The sequence below is a fragment of the Athene cunicularia genome (assembly GCF_003259725.1).
Source record: "Athene cunicularia isolate RWA chromosome 3 unlocalized genomic scaffold, athCun1 chr3_part1, whole genome shotgun sequence".
In the NCBI taxonomy this organism is placed as follows: domain Eukaryota; kingdom Metazoa; phylum Chordata; class Aves; order Strigiformes; family Strigidae; genus Athene; species Athene cunicularia.
Window position 1 is genome coordinate 121,323,888 of NW_020799097.1, and position 12,718 is coordinate 121,336,605.

Here is a 12,718-nt window from a genome sequence, read left to right on the forward strand (position 1 = left end):
AACCATATAATGTCCCACACATGGTAGTAACTGTTTTAGAACAAAAGGAAGGACATTGGCTATCCCTGAGCAGAATGATGAAGTACCAGGTGGTTTTGACTGAACATGATGATGTGATTTTAAAAACAACTAACCTGGTATATCCTGCAGTGCTTTTCAGTTCCACACAGGAAGAAGGACAGCTGGAGCATGACTGCTTAACTACCACTGAACATGTTTATCCCAGTCAAGAAGATCTGAAGGACATGCTGCTAGAAAATCCTGACTGGGAAGGTACACAGACTGCGGTAGCTTCACGGAGCAAGGAGTCCGATACGCTGGACGTGCGCTAACAACAGATACCCCAGTTACAGAAGCAAAAGCATTGGCTAGTACTACATCAGCTCAGAAAGCAGAACTTAATGCTTTGATTTGAGCCCTAGAATTGAGTGAAAAGAAAAAATTAAATATTTGGACAGATTCAAAGTATGCTTGTGGGGCAGTACATGTTCACAGAGCTTTGTGGAAGGAGAGCATTACTGTCCTCTCAGGGATCAAATACTAAGCGTCACAATGGAATTTTAAAACTATTGCGAGCAGTTCAAAAACCAGATCACGTAGCAATCAATCATGCACTGTAAAGCACATCAAATTGGAAATACAAAGGAAATTGCTGGAAATAATTTGGCTGACAGAATGGCAAGAAAAATAGCAAAGGAGCAAGCAATACAGATGGCATTAATTCCAACTCAACCAGTAACCCTTCCCAGGGAAAAAACTAAATAGTCAGAGGAGGATGACAAATTTGGAAAATTGCTGAATGCTAAGAAAAATTTAGCTGGATGGTGGGTAACCCCTAAGAGACAAGTGGTGGTTCCATCTCTTTTAACGAGAAAAATAATTCAGAAAAAACACCAAGAATGTCACTGGGGTGTGGAAGCCTTACTAACTCATTTACAAAGGCAAGTAGTATTGGTTAAAGTGTTAACTGCAAAATGTGAAGTATGTTTGAAAAACAATCCAGAGATCAAGAAAAGGGTCCAAATGGGCAGACTAAAATCTGGAACAGAACCTGGAGATTACTGGCAGGTAGATTTTTCAGAGCTACCTAGTCAAAATGGGTACCGATACATTCTGGTGGGGGCTGATACCTTTACAGTATGGCCAGAAGCTTTTCCCTGTTGTTTCACACAAGCAAAGGAAGTAGTAAAGCGGTTACTACAGAAAATAATTCTGAGATTTGGAGGCCCTATTGGAATTTCCTGACAGAGGTCCACACTTTGTTGCTGAAGTAATACAAAGTGTTTGCAACATTTTAGGAATCACTTGAGATTCACATACCCCAAGGAGGCCACAATCCATTGGAGAAGTGGAAAGAATGAATCAGACTCTAAAAAGACAAATCAGCAAAATCTATCAGGAAACTAATTTAAAGTGGCCTCAAGCACTTCCATTGGCATTACTGCGAATTAGAGTACAACCAAAGACTGGTACCTCAGTCAGTCCTTATGAATTATTATTATATGGGAAACCATATGAGTCCCCAGAACCAAATCCAAATATGCATGTGAAAGGGAAACAAGATGTGTATAAATATTTGCCTTCCTCAGGGAAAGCCATGACTGTGATTTGAAGCGCAGTAGCGTGGAACAGAACCCTATCTTTGGAGAATCCAGTGCATGACTTTCAACCAGGAGATTATGTCCATGTGAAGACGAGTGCTTCCAAACCTCTGCAAAAACGCTGGAAGGGACCTTTCCAGATACTGTTAACCACCTTTACAGCTATCCAGATTGCGGAATGAGATGCTTGGATACATTATATGCAGGTGAAGAAGGCACCTACTCCATGGAAGATTATTAACCGAGATCCAGAGACTTTAAAATTGACTCTGAAGCAGGTCTAATTTCTCATACCAGTCTGTGATAGTTGTTCTTATATTAGCTTGGAAGCTAGTGCTGGTGGGATCATGGGTTGATTTCTTGATTAGGAACAAAAGACAAACAGAAACATAGCAGCTGATGTTACGAATGATTAAGGGATTTGCCAATTTGCAGGATGTCCCATGGATTACTGCTTGTTTACCAATACCAAGAGCAGTAGGTGAATTTGTTCCATGGGGAAGCTTAACCATGAATCCGATCAACCTGGAACATAAAAACAAGACTTACTGCAAACAGAAACCTGCTGTTGAGTGGTATGAACAAGTAAAGGTTATCAGAAAACACTGGAAGACGCCAGACAAAGAAACAGATTATAAAATCATAGTTCAATAGTTTTTTACAACAGGATCCCGACATGGTGCCATAGCTCGGATTCTTCTTCCTGGGGGTCCAAATCCCCAGGTAGGATGGTGTTCCTATGATGAACAGATCAAAAACAATGTGAGCAGAAGCATCATGGAATGGCATTGTAACAAAACTGGTCAAGTTACACAAAAGGAAGAACAGCAGGGCTCTGTATGGTCCATGTCCATATTCTCCCTGTTTCAGTACATGGCTAGAACTCCTTGGTGTTTCACTTGGGATGGAAAAGTGTTTGCAGTCCTACCCTCAGTAGACGAGAAAGGAACTTCACTGAGAGAGAAAGAGGACAAAATAGTGTCATGGTGGAAATGTGAAAGAAAACGTGTATGACTGCAGCAATACAGATTTAATAATTCAAAGAATCCCTCCTTTGGCGGCTGCTTTAATAAAATTCCGCGCTTTTTTTTTTTTTTTTTCCCCTCGAAGTCTAAAAAATAGTCTCAATTTAACCAGCACATTTACACCCAGGAAGGGAACCTTGTTTAGATGCAGAAAATTTGCTATTCAGAGTCCAGGACATTTAGTTTGGGCATTAAGTGATGGAACCTGAACAACTTATTTACCATTAGACAGAAAGGTGAAACAAATTATGTTAGGCATGCCAACATTCTGCCCAATTTGGGAAAAGCCTCCATTTAAAGGATCTTTAGAAAATGTAAAATTACAGCGGACCAAGAGATCAGAAACAGATGACATGTGGAATGAACCATCAACAGGAGTAAGAATTGGCTGGGCCCTTGAATCCCTTTTGAATCCCACAGAAATCCTCATACAGAAATAGAGAATGGCTACATCAGTTAACAGGACAAGTAGAAAAGGTAGCAAATGTCACAAAGAAAGGATTCAAGGAATTAAACGTACAGTTGCAGGCAACTTCTAGGATGACACTCCAAAATAGAATGGCTCTAGACACGGTTCTACTTAAAGAGCATGGTGTGTGTGGATATCTCAAGGATAAATTGGATCATTGCTGCATTCATATTCCGAATGTCACCCAGGATGTAGAGCATGATCTGGATCTGTTGGGAAAAATTAAGAAAGAAACTGAAAAGATATGAGAAGACATGTCAGAAGATTGGTTAGGTAAGATTTTTAGCAGATTAGGATGGAATTTGAGCTTTTGGCTGCAATCCTTGATTAAAACTTTGTTTCTAATTGTCTGTTTGATGATAATGCTGCTCTATGCCTGTCTAAAGAAACAATTTACCAGCAAAATTGCAATTAATCCTACAGTCATGAGAGAGGTTCCAACCATTCCACCAGTATACAGTGCACCGCCAGCATATAGTGAAACAGATACTAAGATACAGACTACTACATAATATGAAAGTACTGGAATAGTTTTCAACAATTTCAAAGGGGGGAAATGTTACTGACTTGTTGTTAGGTTACTTGATGATTTAATAGCGAAACTTCTAGGAAAGTGAAAATATAAGGATGATTTTAATGTAAAGCAAATGTCTACCTTTGCAAATTGCACATTTATCCAGCAACTAATGCTACTATGGAATCCCCTGTACAGCCCTGTACCAAGGCTGAAGAAGTGGTCAATAATCACCTACTAGGTACATTTAGGAGCTTAGATAATTAGGTTTGAGATTAAAGATAATTTTGAAGTAGTCACAGATGTCTAAACAGAAGTAGTTTATTACCTAAAATATATTTTAAAGAATGTATAGAGGTGTCAGAATTTAGAATTAATGAACACTAGGGAGAAGATCGACTGTAATGCCCGTGCCAAGGAACAGTGAAACTAGGCAAAAGGTAATTCTGGCAGGGGGAGATTGTGACCACCGACTCATACGCCACCGACCCCTATTACACACCAGACCCATTTCTAGACATTTCTGGGTTCTACTGCACAGAATCAGAAATAGGAGGAGAGTATGATCATGATTTCTAGGAAATAGTATGTTTAGGTATGAATACATATGAATAAATACTATGTATGATGTATGGTTTTAGCGCTGGTGTGCATTGCTGGTGAGAGCACTCACTCGCACACCTGGCTGTCCACAAAGAACTGTCTGCTTATCTGCATCAAATTGGGGGCAATAAGTTCCTTGATCCTGCTTTTCAGTAACAGTCAATTCACAGCGAGAAAGCAAGGAAGCGTGCAAGTTAAGCACAGCTACCCGCTAAAGCGATAGCCAAGTCAAAAATCCCAAAACTTTTTCCTTAAATACCATTCCCAAACTTTACATACGAGAACCCAAAGATTATTGGAAATACAACTGTGATGGGGCCTACATCAATTTCGGTGACCTTTAAATTTCAACACTAACAGCATGGGCATCTGAGCCTCTGTCCCCTGCCCTTGGCCAGCTATTTGATTCATTCATTGAGACATGTAGTGGCATATTTCTGTAAAATTTCTCTTTGTTATGCACACTTTGAAACTGATTTGGGAGGAATCTCTGCCTCATAGCAAAATTACATGCCAGATTACAATACGTAAGTGTGCTTTACTGAGCTTCCTTTACTATTTAGCACCGTTTTTTCTCATATCTATCTCAAAAATGACTTACTAGTTTTCAAGCATCGCAATTCTTCTATAAGACTGTTTTCTGACCTGCCTATTCTAATACCATTCCTAAACCCAGCACATATATGTGACTTCACATTTGCCTGTCCATTGTAGTTTCAAAGCAGTTTCTCATCCCATATGCTCTGATGTACACAAAGTACCTGAATCCTTACTGAGCCTGTAGATCACAGAATCAAAATAAAATCTGCATTTCCAAATCACACTTCTCAAAGCAAACGTTTCATCGAGGGCAATTCTCCAGACAAAAACTCTGTCCATCCAGAGCAGGAAGAGACAGATCCTGAAGCAAGGCTGCAATACAAATCTAAGGTCCATCCAGGAGGCAGGGCCAGCAGCAAAGTGAGACGGGCACAGCTACAGGGTGCCTGGTGCAGGGGGGCGGGATGTGCCCAGGGCTGACCTGAAACTGGGCTCCTGGGCAGGGGTGTGGGTGGAGGCTCCAGGTGAGGCTAATCAGGGTCATTAAGAGCTATTAGGGCCTACAGAGCCCTGAGACTGAGTTTGTGGAACCAACACTTGCAAGCACTGGGAGTTTTCATTACATCTTTTTAAGGAGCTCAATTTAAAGATGTGATTATTTATTTGGCTTTTTCAGAGCAAGCAGATTTATGCTGAGAGCAGTGGGGGACCCTACAAAGTGTGTCTCTTTGCCTGCTTGGAGCTCAACGTGATCAACATCATCATTTACTCTGAGAAATCTGGGCCTAGTGGTTTACCCTAACAAGAGAGGAATGAGAAATACAAGGTTTGTCCCATCAGTCATCATTTCTACCCACCAAATAAATAAGTAAGATAACCTTTAAAAGTTATGCATAACTGAATACTGAATTTGGTATTATGGGAAATTCATATTTGACATATGCTGAAGAGTGGAAGGGTGGAATTTTTCAGCCATTTGTATACAGCTGCCTAGCCTCAATTAACCCTGCTTTCCATCTGATTCATGGAAATAATCTGTCAGGAACTAAGAGGTATCATCACATTAAAAGTAAAATCTGATCTTCAGGAGATAAAGAGAAATGCTCGATCCAGTACTGACAACTTGCAGAAACTTACAGGAAATTCAAGGGTCTGGAGGGTTTTTTCCCCGTTACGCATTAGGTCACAAAAATCTCATGAAGAACATCTGAGTCATTCTTGAAATCCATTGCGTGATATTTGCTGGACAAGAGTAGAAACATTTTTTTTAAGAATTTTAAATCACATCAATTTTTTAAAGCCAGATCTTGTCACTTCCTTGTACAGCTCGGAAACACTGCTACTAAAGGTCAGAGTATTTTAATACAGTGATGGCAAACAATGAAATGCATTTCCTGCCTACAAGTAAAGAGGAAAGCAGCGCTAAATCTGCTAACTCCCTAGTTAAAAACCCCACACCATAGTACCAGTGTAAGCATTCCATGAATTTTAATGCTTTTACCGCATATACTGCAGCAGGGCAGCTGTATATGTATAAAAAAGAAACACTTCCCTAAAACCTCGGTTGCTTTACAAATATGTAAAGTGGCTACAGAAAGTGCACGGCACAGTGTCAGGCTGACCCAGAGCCATCTGCTGGGAGCACAGAGTCTTAAGCAGCAATGAAAACAACCTTCTGGATCCCACCGAGTCCGGCAGGATTTCTTGCCATAAAGAGAGGTTTATTGGCAGCACCTCCCATCCTCCCCAGCTGCTAACAACATCCTCGCTGTTTCATTTCAAACGGAAAATACGAGCATGTACAACAGCCTTAGTCAGTGTCATTTGATCTAGAAGAAAAGTGGATTTTCAGACAAAAAGAAAAACTACATATACATTCAAGCCAGGCCAACTCCATTAACAATGAAGTTTGCTGACTTTACTCCTTTACATACAGTTTGTGCATTTTAGGAGATTACAGAGGAAACACATACCTGTGCACACGTTTCTTCCGGAGACCTGATGGTACTAAACAAAGTGGGGAGGTCTAGTGTGTAAACTGGAAACTTCTCCAGGGTGTGTATTACTGCAGGTGCAGATGAGAAGTGTGCCCATATCCTGGATCTCCAACTAATAAGAACCATGGCCTGCAAGATGTCAGCTGATCATAAGCATTTCTAGAACAGTAAGGAGAAAGTAAGTTTGAAAATGGAAGTGATGACTAGACACACAGAAGTTAAGTGCGTAGGAAAAAACACTTTTTTCTCTTTTGACAAGTATTCTTCATCTTCAAGCAAATAATATGGCGGTCTGTGATCGGGAAGACCATCACAGCCCGTTTTGTTACAAACTGGTACCATACTTGCCCTAAGAAAACCTGCCAACTCGCAGCACGTCTGCTCTTCGCTGGGCGAGGTTAAGTACCAGCTCTTACATCCCACAGGGGGACTGTCCAGCTCAATACACACATGATAATTGGTCAGTAACCTGATATGGGGGAAAACAACTCTCTTCCAGCACCCAGCAATCTGGACCTCTTCACTGCCCCTACACACCAGTTCTCAGCAGGTCTTGAGTTTAAATAACCATGAGATCTCTACACTGGGCAAGTTTAGCTGAAATTTGGCCATAGCTACTGGAGATGGTGGGAAGGAAGGGACAGAAGCCCATTTTTAGACAAAAATTAACAAGGGCACTGAAACACGTTAGCTGTTATCTGAAGTACACAATTGGATTGGTTTCAAGGGGTATACTGAAGACATAGAAGATGTACCTTTATTCGGTCACTCTAGTTGTTTCACTTTGAATTGTGCATTAATTTCCCAATCATCTTGCTTTACTCGCACAAAACACATTTGTGAACAGCATTTGCTTCTTCCACCCCAATACTTCTGGCACCTTTACTGGATGAAGTCAATCATCCTAGAGACCTAACCAAGCTCAGCAAGTCCAAAGATTTTCTGGACAGCACAGTGACAGACAGGGAGAAAAATAACTGACCCTACAGTGACGGCAGGAATCTATTTTGTCAGATCTTGGCTTACGCAACTTCCACAGTAAAATGTCAAAATTTTAACATAACTCAGTAGGCGAAAGGTAGAAAATGCAGACATCATTGACGTTTTTCTCACAGCAGTTCAACAAACCATTTCTCAGTTTTGTTTCTGCTACACGATTTCCTGCTGGTTTCACAATCTGGGAAGGCAGAAGGTCAAAAGATGGCTACACCAATCCACAGGGGGTTTTTAGCTAAAAGGACAGACATCACACTTCTCTGGTCTGGAGTCTTTCAAGGAATACCAAGGGTTAAGCCAACATGTTCTAATAGTCTGTGGACCACTGACTTGGGAAAAAGAGGGCTGGGCTGGTCAGTTTCATCAGTCATGACAGTGTACTCCTTCCGTTAGAACATCAGTACCCAGCTGGATCTTCACGCTTACTTCTTACAAATACTGATCATCCACGCTCCCCAACAGCTCTTGACTCCTTCATCTACCACCCCTCGCACCAAAACTGTTTACAGACCCAGACATCTTCAAAATGGAAACATAAAGGGGATAAACGTTTACCTGCTGAAATTCAGGAGGTTTTCCTTTTCTCTAGCGGGTGTATTACGAGTCAGCTCATCTTCAAAGGCAGATGGCGCCTCCTCATGGCTGTCAATCACATCATCTCTTAAACCGTCTGAAAGACAAGACCAGTTTGCTAACCTTCCTGAATAGTCCAGAGCTTGCTCTCCCATTAACAGAGCTAGTTCTAAATCAGCGCTGGAAACCACTCGTATTGGAGGGCACATGCTGAAAGGTGTTTTCTGAGGAGTTCCTTCTACCACAGATCTAAGGACACTGCACGAGTCTCTACGAAGCTGTCCTATATCCCATGATTTGCATAAGCTATTATCCCTCTGTCAGTGAAAACCTGGAGGTCCTTGCCTTAGAATAAAAGCGATTAGGAACAACTTCTGTAGCTCCTGGAGCAGGTTCCCCCACTGGATGTGGGACAAATAAGTGGATGCCATGTCTCAGACTAGGGAGTCAGACTACAGAGACCAACACATCAGCTCAATAAAGCTCCTTGAAGGTCGGTGAAAGAGAAGAGAAGGGAAAGGGGGCAGCAGGGAGGGGATGCAATTACCAGTCCCTGAGCCTCTCTGCTTTGATTTTGTTGATGGGGTTTTGTCTCTGTTTTACCAGTGCAAATACAGCTCCCAGCTCTACTGGGAGCAATGCTGGTGCAACATTCTCCAGGGATTAGCATCATAACTAACTACTCACAGATTTCCACTAATCAGGAGCAGAGTGACCTTGTACTTTTGCTCACACCAACTGACAGACTAAATCTGATCAGGGGTGACGCAGTCACAAGCGTGAGTTTACATATGCTGTGCAAGCCAAGCCCTGAAGCATCCACCCCTAAAACATTCTGATCTCATGTGCAAGTGTACAGTGGGATCCACAAACGTTTCAATCCAGAGACTATGGTTAGAAGTCATGACACCTAAACCAGTATCTAGCTTAAACCACTTGTCTTGTGGTCCTGACATTCTTCCAACAGGAATAAGCAGCATTCAGGTAAAAAGACCCTTGTCTCCCCATTTAAACACTGATTTTGAAAGAGGGGCCTCGTACATTAAACTTTAGATCCGTCTCTACAAATTACAAAGACCATGTTAGCTACTGTCAGAAATAGGGTGCTCTAGCGGAGAACGCACAGCGCTCCACTCCAAAGGGCGAGTCTCTCGCAGCTCCCAGGCAGCGCTGTGCACGTGCACATTACAACATTCTACTGCCGTTACAGCCAAGAGGTTTGCCTGTGTTGATTGCACAAACCAGAACTTTTGCCCTGGCAGAATTTTAAAGAAGTCGATGTTCTTGTACCCTGATGTTGGTTCTTCTTCAGTGCAACCTCTGTGTGGGGAAATACTTTCTGCAAGGCTTGCACAATTTCTGCTAGTGTGTTTTCATGCAGTGGTTTGGAAATAGGGGGTAGCAGTCGCCCAGGTGAAGTCCCAGCCCTCGGTGAAGCTGGAACATTCTTCTGCATAGCCATGACAAAATCCTCGGCTTTTATTTTAATAGAAGTGACATCTAACTGCAGCTTCTCAGGACTTTCATATATGTGAGGACAGCAGCGGCGCAAAGCACAGAGGGCGGTTTCGGCACGTAAGGATTTAATGTCAGCACCACAGTATCCTAATAAACAAAACAAGAAGCAAATGTTACGTCAGTCTCAGGCAACACAGAAGTCAAGGTCACGGTTTCTAAAGTGCAACACTAAGAGACTTTGTTGACAGCCCAAAATTTAACTGCTTAAGAGAGAATGTAGTGACAGCACTGTTGAGGAGTTTTGTTACGTGGCTCGCAGCTTGATATCCTGCACGTGTGAAGCAGCCTCACAGTCAAAACTTTGCTCCCAAGAAAGATGCCCAAAACTCATTCTACGTTCTGATGGACAAAAAGAAAATCAAAAGCCAAGAAGCATCTGACTTTGCTCCCCAGATGTGCCAGCTGCCTCACCGCCTCGCTCTGCGGCACGACACAGGAGCTGGGGTACCGCCTGGCACAAGCCCAGATTCCTTGGGACTCAGTCACACACAGTAACTCGCTTGGGTTTCAAAATTACCAACACATTTTTCAGCTAGCTCTTCAAGAAACACGTCCGATGGCTTAGGGTCCCAGCCTTGCATGGGAATCTTTAAAATCTCCTTTCTGGACTGGAAACAGAATAGTTGCCTTTCAGTTTGTCCTAAGTTTTCTCTTAAGAAAACCTCAAAAACACAAAACCAAACCACAAAGACCCTCACAATAATATAAACAACACTGTTCTCCGCTAAATTTTAAGAATTTGCAAGCTCAGTTAATATGCTCTCAGCTTTTTCAAAGCAGGACATTTAATCATTCTCAACTTGCTCCGCTAAACCCTTCCTGGGGGTCTGCAGGGAAATCAAATGCATTTAGAGCTTCCATAAAAAGCAAGTTTCCACAAGTATGAGACCTACAAAAACAAAAAACCCCCCTAAAACCTCATTTGCAAAGAAGATACTCTTCACCAAAGAAAATTCTCTCAAATTTAGCAAAACTGCATGGTGACAGTCTCATTAGTTCACCAAGTTTGCTTTTCTGCTGGTTCATTCAGGGAACAGAGTCCTAGCATGCCCTTTCAAATTGCTCACTTGTTACAAGGAATAATAATTCTGACTCAAACTCCTGTCACTGATCCAGAAAACGTCAAATGTTGCCCATCCTCATCACCAATGAGCAAGACTTCCACTGAAGTGTTTCCTGGTACACCGGTTAATTGTGGCAGATTTCTACATTTCTTCCACAGTAGGGAATAACGTATTGGATCTGTTCCACGGCACCCCCTCTCCTGTTGCTGAAACCAAGAAGCGAGAGCAAGAATGCTTCAGGCTGAAAGTGCCTAAGTGGATTAAATAAGTAAGCCAGCATGAACCGCTTTGGGAATAAAACATTTGCATTCACTCCCTCACCTTGATAAATGTTTTTGTTATCAAAAATGGAATGCCTGTGTGCATTCTTTCAAAGATGAGAGAGCAGCAATTTATAACTAATGCATACATTCAATCTTTCTTAAACACTTCCTTGACTAGAAGCATCCCATTTTCTTGGTTGGTCACAGCAAAACCAAAAGTAATGCTACAACTTCGCTGAAGTCATCTTCATCATAAACATTCAGGACCAGATCAGACCTCCAGAGCACAAGACAGTCTCTCCAATACCCCTCTTTTGTCCACGTTGTACAATACCGGTTCTGACTTTCACTGCTCCGTGATACTGCATCGTTACATGGTTTTGTTGTAAAGATGGACTCTGCCACATTAGCATTAAGACTGAGCTGAAGTTCTTACCTCTTTATTTGGCAAGCTGCAGAGGAGCTCTCGATCAAAGTGTCCGGTCTTCGTAAAGCAGGATCGATGGCATCCGGTCTGCTGGTGGCTCCGATCACCACAACCTCTCCTCCGCTGGCCAAGCCATCCATGAGTGCCAGAAGAGTGGACACAATAGAGCTAACAGAAAAATATCATTTTCATTCACTGGTTTAGTAAATGTTGTTACCTTCTACATGACCTTCTCCAACGATCACTCCAAAAGGACAAGCTTTTAATTGATTGTTTTAACTGATTAGTGACTCATTTAAGACAAACAAAAATAGATAAGGTAACATAAGCCCTGTGCTGATCTCAAGCTTAGTAAATTGTTTTGAATTCTTATCTAAAAATCACCAGAAATTTAGTAGCATTGAATTACTAGTTTTCAGGATAAATGAATGTGTCACAAAGTTAAAATAGGTTGTGATCTTCTTTTCACAAAGATCAAGCAGCTTCTATGAAGGTACCAAAAAAAATGTACTACCTGTGAATTTGGTCTTGCTTGCTGCACCACACAGGAGCAAGAGCATCTCTCATCACAGAAAATAATTGAAGGTCACATCTGGTAGGCCTGGAAGGAGAACACAGTGATATTGACAGAAGCAAACCAGCACTATTTTAAAGGGAAAATGGACGAAAAAAAGTTATGGTTGGAAGGTCACAGGAACTCGATTTTTCAGACCAGCATCAGGGATCTCTACTAACTGAATGAAGGGAGTAAGTGGCACAAGTAACAGAAGATGGCGGCCTCTGTCAACCCCCTGAGACTTGGGTGACAGGAAACAAATCCTACCAATAGTTTTTACAGCTCTTCGGCAGCCCCTGAGAACAGAGCCAGGACTTAATTCAACTACAGGTTCTGGAAGCAAGCTTCTGTTATGAATTTAAATGACCGTGCTTTTCACCTGCATCTCCTTCCCTCCGATCTAAAGCCACTATCTCGCTTGCCTCTTGAAACCCTTTTTGTGGCTGTTATTTGGGAGAGGTTTTTTGGACACTCTCCACCCTGGGGCTTTTTGGAACAATACATGATTTTGTTCTTTGGAAGCCCTTTAAGGTTTGTGGGGTTTTTTGAAATTCTACAATGCCTGTTTTTTT